Consider the following 17,924-nt stretch of genomic DNA (forward strand, 5'->3'; position numbering starts at 1 on the left):
TAAAGCAAAACTCACAACTAGATCACACCAAGAACTTTTATTCTACTAGATCAAGATATTACCAAAAGGATCGAACTAAGAAAAATGGTAAAGATAAAGTGATGGTGATACGATACCGGGGCACTACCCCAATCTTGGCAGTTGCCAAGTGGAGTGCCCATACCAGATACTCAATTCTTCTTTGTTGGTGGAGACGGTGGTGATTTTGTTGATGGTGTAGGCTTCTTCCTTAATTTGCGCTTGAGGACATAATTTTAGTCCCTTAGGTCCTCGATCTCCTGCTCCAAGCTCAGTATATTTTTGCATAGTCCCTTGAGGACAGAATTTTGGTTCTCCATTAATCAAGTGAGCTAATATCAAATAACCTCTTCTCGCCGGCAAGTTTAAAATCATAATTAATCTTTAATAGCCCAATAAGCCTTGTGTTCTAGTTCGAGAGGTAAGTGACATGCTTTTCCATAGACCATTTTATACGGAGACATACCCATAGGATTTTTATATGCAGTTCTATACGCCCATAATGCATCATCAAGTTTCTTGGACAAATTCTTTCTAGACCAATTAATAGTCTTTTGTAGAATTAATTTGAGTTCTCTATTACTCAATTCTACTTGCCCACTAGACTAAGGGTGATAAGGAAATGCAATTCTATGATTAACATCATATTTAGCAAGCATTTTACGGAAAGCACCATGAATAAAATGTGAACCACCATCAGTCATTAAATATCTAGGGACTCCAAATCTTGGAAAAATAACCTCTTTAAGCATTTTAATAGAAGTGTTATGATCAGCACTACTAGTTGGAATAGCTTCTACCCACTTAGTAATGTAATCAATAGCAACTAAAATATGTGTATAACCATTAGAGGAAGGAAAAGGTCCCATATAGTCAAAGCCCCAAACATCAAATGGTTCAATAACAAGTGAATAATTCATAGGCATTTCTTGATGTCTACTAATATTACCAACTCTCTGACATTCATCACAAGATAAGACAAACTTACGGGCATCCTTGAAGAGAGTAGGCCAATAAAAACCAGATTGCAGTACCTTATGTGCAGTTCTATCTCCAGCATGGTGTCCTCCATAAGCTTCGGAGTGACACTTGCGTAGGATCTATTCATGTTCATGCTCAGGTACACAACGTCTAATAACACCATCTACTCCTTCTTTATAAAGATGTGGGTCATCCCAAAAGTAATGCCTCAAATCATAGAAGAACTTTTTCTTTTGCTAGTATGTGAAATTAGGTGGTATAAACGTAGCAACAATGTAATTAGCATAATCAGCATACCATGGAGCAGTATGAGAAGCATTTATGACATTTAATTGCTAATCAGTAAAGCTATCATCAATAGGTAGTGGGTCATAAAGCACATTTTCTAACCTAGACAAGTTGTCTGCAACGGGGTTCTCAGCTCCTTTTCTATCAACAATACGCAAATCAAATTCTTGTAGCAAGAGAACCCATCTAATAAGTCTAGGTTTAGCATCTTTCTTTTCCATAAGATATTTAATAGCAGCATGATCAGTGTGAATAGTTACCTTAGAATCAACAATGTAAGGTCTAAACTTATCACAAGCAAATACAACCGCTAAGAATTCTTTTTCAGTAGTAGCATAGTTTCTTTGAGCATTGTCTAGAGTTTTACTAGCATATTGAATAACATTTAGTTTCTTATTAACTCGTTGTCCTAGAACAGCACCTACAACATAATCACTAGCATCACACATAATTTCAAAGGGTAAATTCCAATCAGGTGGATGAACAATAGGTGCAGAGATCAATGCTTTCTTAAGTATTTCAAATGCTTCTACACAATCATCATCAAAGACAAATGGTATATCTTTTTGTAATAAATTAGTTAGAGGCCGAGAAATTTTTGAGAAGTCCTTAATGAACCTCCTATAAAATCCGGCGCGACCAAGGAAACTACTTATACCTTTGATGTCCTTGGGACATGGCATATTTTCAATAGCATCAACCTTGGCTTTATCAACTTCAATACCTCTTTCGGAAACTTTATGCCCCACGACAATACCTTCATTAACCATAAAGTGGCACTTTTCCCAGTTCAAGACAAGATTAGTTTCTTCACATCTCTGCAAAACTCGATCAAGGTTGCTCAAGCAATCATCAAAAGAAGATCCATAGACGGAGAAATCGTCCATGAAAACCTCACAAATCTTTTCACAAAAGGCAGACAATATAGCCATCATGCATCTTTGAAAGGTAGCAGGTGCATTACATAAACCAAAAGGCATATGTCTATAAGCAAAAGTACCAAAAGGGCAAGTAAAAGTAGTCTTTGATTGATCCTTGGCTGACACAAGTATTTGAGAGAAACCAGAATAACCATCTAGAAAGCAAAAATGTGTATGTTTGGATAATCTTTCTAGCATTTGATCGATAAAAGGTAAGGGGTAATGATCCTTTTTAGTGGCCTTATTTAATTTGCGGAAATCAATTACCATCCTATAACCTGTAATAATTCTTTGAGGAATCAATTCATCTTTATCATTAGGAACGACAGTAATACCTCCCTTCTTAGGGACACAGTGGACAGGGCTTACCCATTGACTATCAGCAATGGGATAAACTATACCTGCCTCAAGGAGCTTTAGTATCTCCTTTCTTACGACTTCTTTCATTTTAGGATTCAGCCGGCGTTGATGATCACGAACTGTTTTAGCATCTTCTTCCAAATTAATTTTATGTTGACATAGAGTGGGACTAATGCCCTTAAGATCATCAAGAGTATACCCAATAGCAGCACGGTGCTTCTTCAGAGTTTTCAATAATCTCTCTTCCTCATGATCTGAAAGGTTAGCACTAATAATAACAGGATATATCTTTTTCTCATCAAGATAAGCATATTTAAGAGTATTAGGTAAGTTTAAGCTCAAACACGGGATCACCCTTGGGTGGAGGAGGATCCCCTAGGATTTCAACGGGTAAATTGTTTTTCAGAATAGGTTCCTGTTTAAAGAATACTTCATCTAATTCCCTTCTTTCATTCATAAACATATCATTTTCATGGTCTAGCAAGTATTGTTCTAAAGGATCACTAGGCAGTACGGCAATAGAAGCAAGACCAATAATTTCATCCTTACTAGGTAATTCTTCTTCTCGGTGTTGTCTACTAAATATAGAAAAATTAAATTCATGAGCCATATCATCTAAACCGATAGTAACAACATCTCTTTTGCAATCTATGGTAGCATTAACAGTATTTAAGAAGGGTCTACCAAATATAATGGGACGAAAGCTATCTTGTGGGGAACCAAGAACAAGAAAATCAGCAGGATATTTAGTTTTCCCACACAAGACTTCGACATCTCTAACAATTCCCAATGGTGAAATAGTATCCCTATTGGCAAGTTTAATTGTGACATCAATACCTTCCATCTCAGCAGGTGCAATATCATGCATAACTTCTTGGTATAAGGAATAAGGTATTGCACTAGCACTAGCACCCATATCACATAAGCCATGATAACACACTACAGGAATCAGCTATTTTGCCGTCTGCCACCGCGGACGGCAAAGGCCTTTGCCGTCAGCCGCGGACGGCAAAAGGCTTCGGCAAAGTAGGCTACGGTAAACAGCTACTTTGCCGTCTGCTTCCTGGCGGCTGACGGCAAAGGCCCTTTGCCGTCTGCGGCGGACGGCAAAGAGAGCGGACGGCAATAATTGCGCTGTCAGTCCGTTAAGTGGCTAACGGCAGGCCTTTGCCGTCAGCCGCTGACGGCAAAATTTCTAGTGTCTTTGCCGTCCGCCGTATGATGTCATCTACACGTCACTACATGGCAGGTTCTTTGCCGTCTGCCACTGATGGCAAAGTCTTTGCCGTCTGCCACTATAGGCAAACTGACCAAATGGGTCAGCTCCCAGGAAGCACAGCTGGATGCCATGTGTCTTCTTTGTCGTCCGCGGAAGACGTCAAAGAGCCCGTTGCCGTCAGTGGCAGACAGCAAAGAGCCTGCATATCGGCTCTTTTATCTGTTTTTTATTAAATCCAACAATTTTCATCACAAATATATATGACATATATAGATATATTTCAAAAGGCCATTACAGAGCAAACATATAAGATATCCAACACATAACTTCATCATCCAACCATATATATTACATGCATAGTTCCATCATACATAACAAGTTCAACATAGAGGCATCCAACCATATATATTACAATAGTTTCATCCAACGATACATGCATAGTTCAACGATACAAAAGAAACAGAGAAAGGGATAAGGAGCACTCCATCTATGCAAGCTTTCGTCAAGTGAATGAAATCTACAAAATGAAAAATAAGAAAGTTAGAACAAGAAGAGTAGAACAAGAAGAAGAGTAGAACAAGAAGAAGACTAGAACAAGAAGAGTAGAACAAGAAGAAGACTAGAACAAGAAGAGTATGTCATTTATGAGCTAACTTACGTGAAATGGATCATATATGAGCTAACTAAGTTGAAATGGGTCGTTTATGAGCTAGCTAAGGTGAAATGGATCATTTATGAGCTAACTTAGTCGAAATGGGTCGTTTATGAGCTAACTAAGGTCAAATGGATCGTTTTTTAGGTAACTAAGGTGAAATGGATCGTTTTTTAGCTAACTTAGGTGAAATGAATCATTTATGAGCCAACTTAGTTGAAATGGATCGTTTTTGAGCTAACTTAGGTGAAATGGATCATTTATGAGCTAATTTAGTTGAAATGGATCTTTTTGAGCTAACTTAGGTGAAATGGATTATTTAAGAGCTAATTTAGGTGAAATGGATCGTTTTTAGCTAACTTGGTGAAATGGATCGTTTATGAGCTAAATTAGTTGAAATGGATCGTTTATGAGATAACCTAGGTAAGGTGGGTCATTTTGGAGTTAACCTAGGTGAAATGGGTCATTTTAAAGCTAACGTAGGTAAAATGGATCATTTAGGAGCTAACTAAGCTAATTATGCAATTTCTGACATAAGTAAGCTAAGTACAGATTGTTTTAGAGCTAACTTAGATAAAATGGATGGTTTTGGAGGTCAGTAAGCTTATTAAGTCATTTTGGAGGAGAAGAAGCTAAGTCTAGGTCATTATAGTAAGCATTGGAGGAAATAAAGCTAAGTCTAGGTATTTATGCATGTGTTAAGCAAAACACTAGATAAACTTACCAAGATCCAGGAGGTGTAGGAGCGGGGTGGCTCGTGTCGGTATCTGGAGAAGGATCGTGCGATGCTTGTCTGGAGTTACGCTGCACCGAAGATCATTTCCAATGTCTTGTTAGCATGATGACACTCAAATGTTAAGACTAGCAAGTAATGTCCATTCAAATAAAACTCACCGTGGTCCCAGGAGCAATCACTGGCATCGGCGGAGCGGTCTGACCTGTCTTCTCGCACACAGACTGCACATTTGGTTTTGACGACTTAGTCATACTAGTTAGTAATGAGACAAACACTACATGAATGTTTTGGCTAATCTACAGAAGAAACTTACCACAAGGAGCTCGTACATGGCCCTTGCCTGCATGTCATTCCGTGCCCTCTCCTCCTCCATCATCTTTGTCATCCTCTCCTCCAACTCCCGCTGCCTCTCCGCCGCCTCCGCCAGAAGTTTCTCCGTTCTATCTCTCTCACTCTGTATAGCAGCCTGCAACACCACTCACATGACCATTTGTAATCATTGATGGAAGCGCACACAATGTAATGGAGAAAGATAACTGAGTACGTATCACTAACCTTGATGGCGAATTGCACTGGACGTTCACGAGGCCTTATCTCAGGAGCGGAGCTCGACTGGCGTGCCTTGATCTCCGGGAGAGTGCTAGGACAACGGATAAGTCCATCTCCAATGGCTATGGAGCCATGGGACCTCCCGCCACCAGATATCATCACCAGCTCTGGATCAATGGGACCCTGGCTCGGGTTAAAGTCCTCCCCTTTCCTCGCCTTCCCCTCATCTCTATATCTCACGAGCTTGTTATGGGAGGAGATGTTGGTGAAGTTGTTTGCATCATCGAGGTCAGACTGAGAGAAAGCCTTGACTTTCTTGAAAGAGGCAGTGTGGGCCATGGCATACAGGTCGTACACCTCTGGCACCTTATCCGCCTTATTGTAGCGTGCCTGAAAGAGAGAAACAATGAAAATTAGTAATTAAAGGGCTCAAGCTAGCATGATGAATGAATTGCATGAATCATGAAGCAAACCACATACCCAGTTGCGCCCGAACTGATATAAGTTGGAGCTGCCTTGATGGTGTGGCACACCTTCCATTTGGGCACGTTTGTCCTTGGCCTCGTTGTGGAGGGCTAGCCATTGTTTTGAGCACCACTCATCGACTAACACCTCCCAACAATCCATCCGATCCGCACACCATCTCGGAGGCGCCTAAGTTAGCAAATAGAAACTTCAGCGCTACGGCTAAGAATTACTAAATGAAGGAACTTAAGTAGAGAAGGCCTTAAGAATTACCTTCATGTACTGCTCCTTACTCAGGAACTTATTGAGGCACGCCGGCTTGGTCTTCTTGATACCACGCAAGGCGTAGTAGTCTCGAGCAGCCTGCACCCGAGCCTCGTGCCGTAAGTTTTGGAGTAGGCGCTTGCAGACGTTCTCGATAACATGTGCCGCGTCCTCCTCGTATCCCTCCTCACACCTATAGAATGTCTGCAATCAAATGAGACAATATTGATTAGTACAATTAATAACTAGCTAGTTGAAGATTTTTAAATGTGTAAAGGAGAAATTACCCAGAACTTTCTGATCACCATGTCTGCCCTCGTGTCGCACACGACACCGTCGATAATCTCATCCCGCGGGGCCGGGGCAGCCACGTAGTGCTCCCAGCTCAATCCAAGCTCTGGAAGCCGACCCTCACCAGGCAACGTGACAAACCCCGGGAAGTTTTGCCGGCAAAGAACTCCAAGGACGGAGTTGGGCCGGGGGACACTATGATGGTGGTCCCAACCCCTGCAGCATGACAAGGCCAACGCATTAGTTATTTGAAGAAACGTGAATGCAGAAGGTACAAAAATATTAAATGCACTTACGTACCTCTCCCCATCAGGGAAAATCAACCACCTCTGCTCGCGGGTCACCGGCACGGACGGGAGCCGTGTAGCACCACGCTGGTAGACGTTGCCCCCCTCCTCCCCCTCCTCATCAGTCGGCTCCCCGCCATCATCAGCATGGCCACTCGGCTCCCCGCCATGCTCAGGCTGACCCGACCAGGTACCCCATCCAGACGTGTGCTCCTCCGGGGTCTCGTGGGCCGAAGACCCGTCGACCCGAGGCTCGTGGGCCGAAGACTCGTGGACCGGAGGCTCGTGGACCGGAGTCCATGCAGCCTCCTTCTCAGACGAGTCCACCCTAGCAGTCACGTGCTCGGGTGAAACAGCTGGGGGCGGTGGCGAGGAAGGGGCCGTAAGAGTCACCCTACCTCCTCTCCCGCGACCACGTGCTCCACCTCCTCTCTTCTTCTTACCTCGTCCCCTGCTGGGCACCGCGGTCGACGAAGAAGGGCCCGGCGGTGTCGCCATACTGTCCAACAACGCTCGGCGGAGAGGTGCGTGTGGAATGGAAGACCTCGCACCACGCGCCGACGAAGAAGGGGCCTCGGCGCGCTCCCGACCAGCGCCCACCATCTTTCAACACCTGCCATGACAAAGAATAAACAAAATTAGTACAACATAAAAAAAGTACCAACGTGAATAATAATATGTATATCACTTAAGTGTATCATCATCAAGTACAACATAAAAAAATTGAATACCCGACACTACTAATAATCTCGATCAGTATCATCAATAAATGCATAATCATCATCATCACTATAATCAATGATGGGCTCATAGGGTTCATTGGCATCAACATGTGCAAGGCAACCTTGACGTAATCGGTCAAGCATTCACAGGTCATCCGCAGCAGTAACCTCTTCTTGTTCCGGCTCTTCTTGTTCCTCCTCTGGGGTGATGTCGGATTCATTGTCGCTGTCTACTTCAATGTTTTGGGGTGAAGTATAGCTGTTCTTGAAACGCTTTTTGGAAAGACGTGTCTCTTGGAAGAATTCTCCTTCATATGTGTCTGGGTTAATGTGAGGTTCATAATTCTCTTCCTTTGGGGGAGAAAGTCTAGCACGTGGCGGCACTTCATAAACGACATCCCAACCTTTCAGATTTGGATTAGTTTGGCTGTTTTGTGCATCTAGTTCGGTTCTTTTGCCTGTTTTGTGCCATGTCATCTGTCTGGACGTCTCTTCGACCATGAAAAGACGTTGAAGTCTTGGTACGATTAGCATATACCGAAGAACACTAACGGGGATTTTGGTCTGTGTCTTCTCACCCATACCGTTGTCTACCACAATATACCTGGAAGACTTGCAAATGGGACAATAGTTCAAGTCCGCATAGTCAAGCTTAAATAAGGCACATCCTTTCTCACAGGCATGTATCTTCTCATAGGGCATCTTCAGTGCACGGAGGATTTTGTCCGACTGGTATAGGTTTGCAGGCATTACATGGCCTTTGGGTAGAAAGCATCCAAATACTGTCATAATTGCGTCATAGCATTCTCTGCCCAAGTTGAACTGAGCCTTCAGAGCCATTACTTGTGAGATGGCATCCAACTGATAAAGCTCAGTGTGCTCATGGAGCGGACGTTTCGAAGACTCCAACATTTCATTGAAGGCCTTTGCAGATTCCTCCATCTCCTCGTCCGAATCCCGAGCATCATCATAGCCTTGCACCATGTTTTCCATCCCGGTACCATGCTCGTCGGTGCGACAATGATCCACCTCAGCTCGGTCACGTTGGGCAGACTCACCATGAAATGTCCACACCGTATAATCGGGCGTAAAACCACTCTTCTGGAGGTGTTTGCCCATTTCAGCCTCTATCTTCTTTTCCCAATTGCCGCACCGGAAACAGGGGCACCAGGTTTTCTTTTGGCCATTTGCAAATGCGGCTTGCACAAACCCCTTAGTTTTTGTGAACCATTCAGCGCTCCATTTGTTCTGACCAGTGTGACCGGTATACATCCAAGCACGGTCACTCATCTTGACTTTCAGAGCTACTGGACACACAACAATTATATATGTAATTCACCATGTATATATTCATCAGTTGATCTACTTTGTCAATTTTATTACGTCCATGCAACCTACACTCTAATAGGTAATGATAGGTCCTAATCCCACCCGTGTATGTGTAGATTGGGTTCATTTTCCCATGCTATGCTCCGGATCCGACGCAAAATTTCGGTAGCACCTCCCCGCTGTTCTCCTGATACACGTCTCTGCAATAAACAGAGAGGATGTGTACCCGGAGAACAACAGGGGAGGCACTAACGAAATATATGCGTCGGATCCGGAGCAAAGCATATGGGAAAACGAACCCAATCTACACATACTCGGGCTGTCCATGGATAGCGTTGGACAATTCGAAAGAATCAAGGTTATAAATATGCAAATGCATGCATATTTATAACTATGACGCTTTCGAACAGGAGACACATATTGGTTACGCATACTGATGATTCAAGACACATATATAGCTAGCTATCAAGTTTCATCGGAATAGATCAAATAATTAATGGGGGAGGAGGACTTGTCATTTGTGCTCACCCACGAACGAAGGGGTAGAGCTCGTCAAACGCACGGCGAGGTTGTCGAACACCAAACCTCGCAGCGATGAAACCACTGCACATTTAAAACTACACGATCAACACAATTATATATGATGTTTTTCATAAAAAATCGAAAAATATATGACCTAACTAATAATTCACAAATATATGACCCCGTCGGCCTCTGGAAGGCCAAAGAACACCTTTTCGGGAGGTGTCGGTGGTCGGGGTGTCCTGTCGGTGTCGGGGTGCCGTGTCGGGGTCGGGGTGCTGTTTCGGGGTCGGGGGTCGGGGTGTCGTGTCGATGTCGGGGTAGTGCCATGTCGGTGTCGGGGTGTTGTTTCGGGGTCGGGGTGTGGTGTCGGGGTCAGGGTGTCGGGTCAGGCTTGGGGTCGGGGTGTCGGGTCAGGCTCGGGGGGTCGGGGTGTCGGGGTCGGGGTCGGGGTGTCGGGGTCGGTGTGTCGGGGTCGGGTCGGGGTCGGGGTGTCGGGGTGCCGGGTCGGGGTCTTTTTTCCTTTTCTTCTTCTTCCTCTTCTTCCTTTTCTTCCTTTTTTTCCTTCTTCTTCTTCTTCTTCTTCTTCTTCTTCTTCTTCTTCTTCTTCTTCTTCTTCTTCTTCCTCCTCCTTTCCTTTTTCCTCTTCTTCTTCTCCTCCTCTCCTGTTTTTTGTTCTTCTTCTTCCTCTTCTTCTTTTTTCTCCTCCTCCTCCTCTTCTTCTTCTTCCTTTCCTTTTTCCTCTTCTTCTTCTCCTCCTCTCCTGTTTTCTTCTTCTTCTTCTTCTTCCTCTTCTTCTTTTTTCTTCTCCTCCTCCTCTTCTTCTTCTTCCTTTCCTTTTTCCTCTTCTTCTTCTCCTCCTCTCCTGTTTTTTTCTTCTTCTTCTTTTTCTTTCCTAAAACTGAACTAAACCTAAAACTAAACCTAAATCTAATCTAAACACAAACCTAGAACTAAAAAAACAGAAGAAAAAAAAGGAAAAAACTAAATCTAAACCTAAAACTAAACTAAAACTAAACCTAAACCTAAAACTAAAACTAAAACTAAATCTAAACTAAACATAAACCTAAAACTAAAAAACAGAAGAAAAAAAAAGGAGAGGTAGAGCTCACCTGGGCCGGTGGAGGAGGTGGCCGGTGGAGGAGGGGGGTGGGGCGGCCTGGGGCGGCGGCGCCGTTCCCAGGGCGGTGGGGCGCGGGGGGGGCGGGGGCCGGGGCGCGGTGGGGGCGACGGGCGGGCGGCCGGTGGAGCGACAACGCCCGGGGTGGTGGGGCGCGAGGGGGCCGGGTCGCCGGGGTGCCTGGGCGCGGCGGCGCCGAGACGGGGCGGGGGCCGGCGCGACGGGGCGGTGGGGCGACGGGGCGAGGGACGGTGGGCGGCGGGGCGGTGGTGCGACCGGGCAGCGGCGAGTGGTGGGGCGGCGGCGCGCGTGTGTGGGAGGGAAACAGAGAGAGGGGGGTGAGGTGCGCCGGCCTAGATACGTTTAATCTTTGCCGTCCGCCACCTTTGTCGTCCGCTAATGTGCACTTTGCCGTCCACTAGCGGACGGCAAAGAGGGGGGCCGTTAAGTATTTTTTAACCAGCTCCTCAGTGGGGCCCCCTCCCTCTTTGCCGTCTGCTAGCGGACGGCAAAGATTCTTTGCCGTCAGCTAGCAGACGGCAAAGAATAGGCTGATGGCAAAGGCTTTCTTTGCCATCAGCCTGTTCTTTGCCGTCTGCCTTCAGTTAGCTGATGGCAAAGAGCTTCTTTGTCGTCCGCTAGCTGACGGCAAAGAGCTGGCAGATGTCAAAGTAGCTGATTCCAGTAGTGACAATGATCTCCTATTTTAATAGAAATAACAGGCATGCCTACCACATGTCTAGGTTTATCTTTATCACGGGGTTTAGCAATTCTAGCAGTTTCATTACAGAAATAAATAACATGCCCATCTATATTATCAGACAAGAGATCTTTAACAATAGCAATATTAGGTTCAACTTTAACTTGCTCAGGAGGTGTATATGTTTTAATATTACTTTTACGAACTACAGTTGAAGCTTTAGCATGATCCTTTATCCTAACAGGGAAAGGTGGTTTTTCAACATAAGAAGTAGGAACAATAGGATCATTATAAGTGGTAGTCTTTTCTTCAACTTTAATAGGTGCAGCTACTTTTACTTCTATGGGAGGATGATATTTAAACCACTTCTCCTTGGGGAGATCAATATAAGCAGCAAAAGATTCACATAAAGAAGCTACTATCTCAGAGTCAAGTCCATATTTAGTGCTAAATTTACGAAAAATATCAGTATCCATAAAAGATTTAACACATTCAAAACTAGGTGTCATACCTGACTCCTTACCATTGTCGAGGTCCCAATCTTCAGAGTTGCGTTTAATTCTTTCCAATAAATCCCATTTGAATTCAATAGTCTTCATCATAAAAGAGCCAGCACAAGAAGTATCAAGCATGGTGCGATTGTTACCAGAAAGTCGAGCATTAAAATTTTGAATAATCATTTCTATTGAGAGATCATGATTGAGGCATGAATATAACATTGATTTAAGCCTCCCCCAAGCTTGAGCGATGCTTTCTCCTTCGTGAGGCCAAAAATTATATATGTAATTGCGATCACGATGAACAAGATGCATAGGATAAAACTTCTGATGAAATTCCAATTTCAATCGTTTGTAATTCCAAGACCTCATGTCATCACATAGCCTATACCATGTCGATGCATCTCCCCTCAAAGGTAAGGGGAAGACCTTCTTCTTAACAACATCTCCGGATACACCTGCAAGCTTAAATAATCCACACACTTCATCCACATATATCAAATGTTCATCAGGATGTTTTGTTCCATCTCCTAAAAAAGGATTAGCCAGCAGTTTTTCTATCATACCCGAAGGAACTTCAAAGCAAGCATTTTAATTTTCATTTTCAGTAGGTTCAGTAGGTTGAGGAGCAACTCTTTGCTCTACTGGTCGAGGTGAAGATACCCCGAACAAGCCCCTCAGAGTATTACTTTCCATGATAACAAGTGACAGTAAATTTCAGCACACTATATAAAATTTTCCTTACCAAATTCCACCTACCAAAGGCGCTTCACTCCCCGGCAAAGGTGCCAGAAAAGAGTCTTGATGACCCACAAGTATAGGGGATCTATCGTAGTCCTTTCGATAAGTAAGAGTGCTGAACCCAACGAGGAGCAGAAGGAAATGATAAGCAGTTTCCAGCAAGGTATTCTCTGCAAGTACTGAAATAAGTGGTAACAGATAGTTTTGTGATAAGATAATTTGTAACGAGCAACAAGTAACAAAAGTAAATAAGGTGCAGCAAGGTGGCCCAATCCTTTTTGTATAAAAGGACTAGCCTGGACAAACTCTTATAAGATGTAAAGTGCTCCCGAGGACACATGGGAATATCATCAAGCTAGTTTCATCACGTTCATATGATTCGCGTTCGGTACTTTGATAATTTGGTATCTGGGTGGACCGGTGCTTGGGTACTGCCCTTACTTGGACAAGCATCCCACTTATGATTAACCTCTATTGCAAGCATCCGCAACTACAACAAAAGTATTAAGGTAAACCTAACCATAGCATGAAACATACGGATCCAAATCAGCCCCTTACGAAGCAACGCATAAACTAGGGTTTAAGCTCCTGTCACTCTAGCAACCCATCATCTACTTATTACTCCCCAGTGCCTTCCTCTAGGCCCAAATAATGGTGAAGTGTCATGTAGTCGACGTTCACATAACACCACTAGAGGAGAGACAACATACATCTCATCAAAATATCGAACGAATACCAAATTCACATGACTACTAATAGCAAGACTTCTCCCATTTCCTCGGGAACAAGAGTAACTACTCACAAAGCATAAACATGTTCATAATCAGAGGGGTACTAATATGCATATAGGATCTGAACATATGATCTTCCACCAATTTAACCAACTAGCATCAACTACAAGGAGTAATTAGCACTACTAGCAACCTACTAGCACCAATCCCGGACTTGGAGACAAGAATTGGATACAAGAGAAGAACTAGGGTTTTGAGATGAGATGGTGCTGATGAAGATGTTGATGGAGATTGCCCTCTCCCGATGAGAGGAGCATTGGTGATGACGATGGCGATGATTTCCCCCTCCGGGAGGGAAGTTTCCCCGGCAGAAAAGCTCCGCCAGAGCCCTAGATTGGTTCCACCAAGGTTCCGCCTCATGGCGGCAGAGTTTCGTCCGAGAAGATGGCTTATGATTTTTTTTTCCATCGAAAGACTTCATATAGCAGAAGATGGTCACCGGAGGGCCACCAGGGGGCCCACGAGGTAGGGGGGTGCGCCGCCACCCTCGTGGGAAGGGTGTGGCCCCCCTCGTGAAGTTCTTTCTCTCAGTATTTTTTATATATTTGGAAAACATCTTCCGTGAAGTTTTAGGACTTTTGTAGTTGTGCAGAATAGGTCTTTAATATTTGCTCCTTTTCCAGCCCAGAATCCCAGCTGCCGGCATTCCCCCTCTTTATGTAAACCTTGTAAAATAAGAGAGAATAGGCATAAGTATTGTGACATAATGTGTAATAACAGCCCATAATGCAATAAATATAGATATAAAAGCATGATGCAAAATGGACGTATCACCCACCCACGTAGAAAAGTTCTCAAGTGCCTGATCTTATTCTGCCAACGCTCAAGCGCAGTCCTACCTCCTGCATCCTTAGCCCATTCTCTGGCTACGAGATCAAAGAAGCCATCTCGTTCAAACCAAGCAAGCTCGAAGGAAACTGAGTTCTTGTTTCCCAAGTGGGTGGCCTCACCAGAGTCTAGAAATAAAGGCGTGTGGTCAGAAATACCGCGGGAAAGTGCCTGAACTGTTATGAAGGGAAACTTCTGTTCCCATTCGACGCTAGCCAGTAATCGATCCAACTTTTCAAACATTGAATTTGGCAACGCGTTAGCCCAGGTGAACTTTCGCCCCGAAAGCTCTATCTCTCTCAGATCCAAGCTTTCAATGATGTTATTAAACATGAATGACCATCTCCCGTCAAAGTTATCATTGGTCTTCTCCTCACACCTTCTGATGATGTTGAAATCACCCCCCACTAGGATTGGAAGCTGCTCAGAGCCGCAAATCCTAACCAGATCAGCCAAGAACTCAGGTTTAAGTTTGGGTTGTGCGCCACCATATACCACCACCAGAGCCCAATTAAACCCATCAGCCTTCGACCGCACCCGAAACTTAACTGCAAAGTCTCCCACCACCACACTTCGGACTTCGAGTGAATCACATCTAACTCCGAGCAAGATCCCACACGATTTCCCTCTTGGTGGCAGACAATGCCAGTCAAAATCAATACCTCCCAATAAAGTATTTAGAAATTGTGGCGAAATATTGTCTCTACCAGTTTTCGACAATGCGATAAAATCCAACCTATGCTCGATAGATGCCTCTGCAAGAAACCTTCTTTTAGACAAGTCTTTTAGACATCTGTTATTCCAAAAGATTCCTTTCATACTTTGTCATGAATTTTTTTAGCCGTACGGATCCTAGCACTCCTACACACTGCGGAAGCCGGGTAGATCTTCCGCTTCCACTTGCGTTTAGGAATGTTGTGACTCTCCAGCCGGTCCTCACCACCAGGCTCAGAAGGTCTAACCATGAAATTCTCAGATGTATCATCGTCCTCCTCAGACTCAGGTAGGGTAGGTATAAGATCCGCACAAAAATTATCGAGCACCCTGACCCCCAAAGCATCAAAATCAGAATCATTCATGGGTTTAACAGCTGCTAAGTTACGAATCATCTCTAAAGCCCGCTCTGCCTCTAGATCCAGGATATCATTAACGGAATTTCAAATTTCACTATCATCACTTCATAGTGAAACTCCTAATTGATTTGCATTATAAATAATCTCCTAATTAGAAAAATGCAAGATAGAATTAGAGGTATTAATCGACATACCAGTAGTGACCTGCTACGTCTTGAGCTTGCATTGGTTTTCCCCGAAGAGGAAGGGATGATGCAGCAGAGTAGTGTAAGTATTTCCCTCAGTTTTTGAGAACCAAGGTATCAATCCAGTAGGAGGCCACGCTCAAGTCCCTCGTACCTGCACAAAACGATAGCTACTCGCAACCAACGCGATTAGGGGTTGCCAATCCCTTCACGGTCACTTACGAGAGTGAGATCTGATAGATATAATATTTTTGGTATTTTTGGTATAAAGATGCAAAGTAAAAAGTAAAAGCAAAGTAAAAAGTAAAAGCAAAGTAAAAATGCAAAGCAAGATTAAAGTGATGGAGATTGATATGATGAGAATAGACCCGGGGGCCATAGGTTTCACTAGTGGCTTCTCTCAAGAGCATAAGTATTCTATGGTGGGTGAACAAATTACTGTTGAGCAATTGAGCGAATTGAGCATAGTTATGAGAATATCTAGGCATGATCATGTATATAGGCATCACATCCGTGACAAGTAGACCGAAAGGATTCTGCATCTACTACTATTACTCCACTCATCAACCGCTATCCAGCATGCATCTAGAGTATTAAGTTAAAAACAGAGTAACGGCTTAAGCAAGATGACATGATGTAGAGAGATAAATTCATGCAATATGAAATAAACCCCATCTTGTTATCCTCGATGGCAACGATGAAATACGTGCCTTGCTGCCCCTTCTGTCACTGGGAAAGGACACCGCAAGATCAAACCCAAAGCTAGGTGAAAGTGCTAGTGATCGACTAGAGGGGGGGTGAATAGGCGATTTTTATGAAAGTCTTCAAAACATGTAAGTTTCGAAGACAAATGATAGAAATAAACCTATTTTCATGCAGCGGAAGGTAGACTACACTAGGCAAACCATAGTCATGTATTCAATGAAGTGAAAGCATAATGACAAATAGCAGCTAGGCAGTAAGGATCAGGTAGGAAGATGTTGAGAAGCCAATCAGTACACGTAATCACTTAGTGAAGTCGAATGGTGATGCTATCGTACAATGACTTCACAAGAACCAACAGTAAGTAAAGGGAAGGGAAGGATGAAACCAGTGACTCGTTGAAGATAATGATTTGTTGGACCAGTTCCAGTTGTTATGACAACTGTACGTCTGGTTAGGGAGGCTGAGATTCAACTCAGAAGACCTCGTCTTCACCTTATTCCCCTTGAGCTAAGGACACCCAGTCCTCGCCCAATTACTCCGGTAAGTCTTCAAGGTAGACTTCCAAACCTTCACAGACTTCTTTCACCGGCGATCCACAATGACTCTTGGATGCTCAGAATGCGACGCCTAACCGGCTGGAGGATTCACAGTCCTCAAGTGTAATAAGTCTTCAGATCACACAGACAAGAAGACTTAAGTGATGCCTAACACTCTTTGGCTCTGGGTGGTTAGGGCTTTATCCTCTCAAGGAATTCTCTCTCAAAGGCTTCAAGGTGGGTTGCTCTCAAACGAAAAAAGCCGTACTTTAACTCTGAGCAGCCAACCGTTTATGGTTGTAGGGGGTGGGCTATTTATAGCCACTAGGCAACCCGACCTGATTTGTCCGAAATGACCCTGGGTCACTAAGGAACGGACACGTGTTCCAACGGTTAGATTTCAAACACACATGGCAACTTTTCTTGGGCTACAAGCAAAGCTGACTTGTCCAACTCTGAACAAGATTCGCTCTCATAGTCTTCACTCGAAGACATAGGATTTTGGTTAAGCATCACTTCAGTCATTCTGACTGGTTTTCTTGGACCCCACTTAACAGTACGGTGGTTCCTATGACTCAACAAAGAAGAAAAAGAACTACGAAAGATCTATGTCTTCGCGCTCCATAGTCTTCATGCGATGTCTTCTCTTGTCATAGTCTTCAAGGTGAATGTCTTCACATACCACATTTGACTTCAATGTCTTCATACATTTTTAGGGGTCATCTCTGGTAGGAAAACCGAATCAATGAGGGACTTCTACCTGTGTTATCCTGCAATTCTCACAAACACATTAGTCCCTCAACTAGGTTTGTCGTCAATACTCCAAAACCAACTAGGGGTGGCACTAGATGCACTTACAATCTCCCCCTTTTTGGTGATTGATGACAAACTAGTTGAAGTTTTCAACGGGGAATATAATATGTGAAATTGTAAAGGATAAGGAATTGTCTTCATAAGTTGCAAGGGCTCCCCCTGAAGATGTGCATATAAGTAATTTGCTTTTGGAATGCAAATGCACATGGCAGGTTGTACTTGTGGAGATCCTCTTCAACTTATGATGACAATTCATCATGCATGAAAGGTATGTGAAGATAATGACATGCATAATGAAAAATGGACGTCTGCAAAATGATCTAAGTGCGGAA

This window comes from Triticum aestivum, chromosome 5A (assembly GCF_018294505.1).
Source record: "Triticum aestivum cultivar Chinese Spring chromosome 5A, IWGSC CS RefSeq v2.1, whole genome shotgun sequence".
In the NCBI taxonomy this organism is placed as follows: domain Eukaryota; kingdom Viridiplantae; phylum Streptophyta; class Magnoliopsida; order Poales; family Poaceae; genus Triticum; species Triticum aestivum.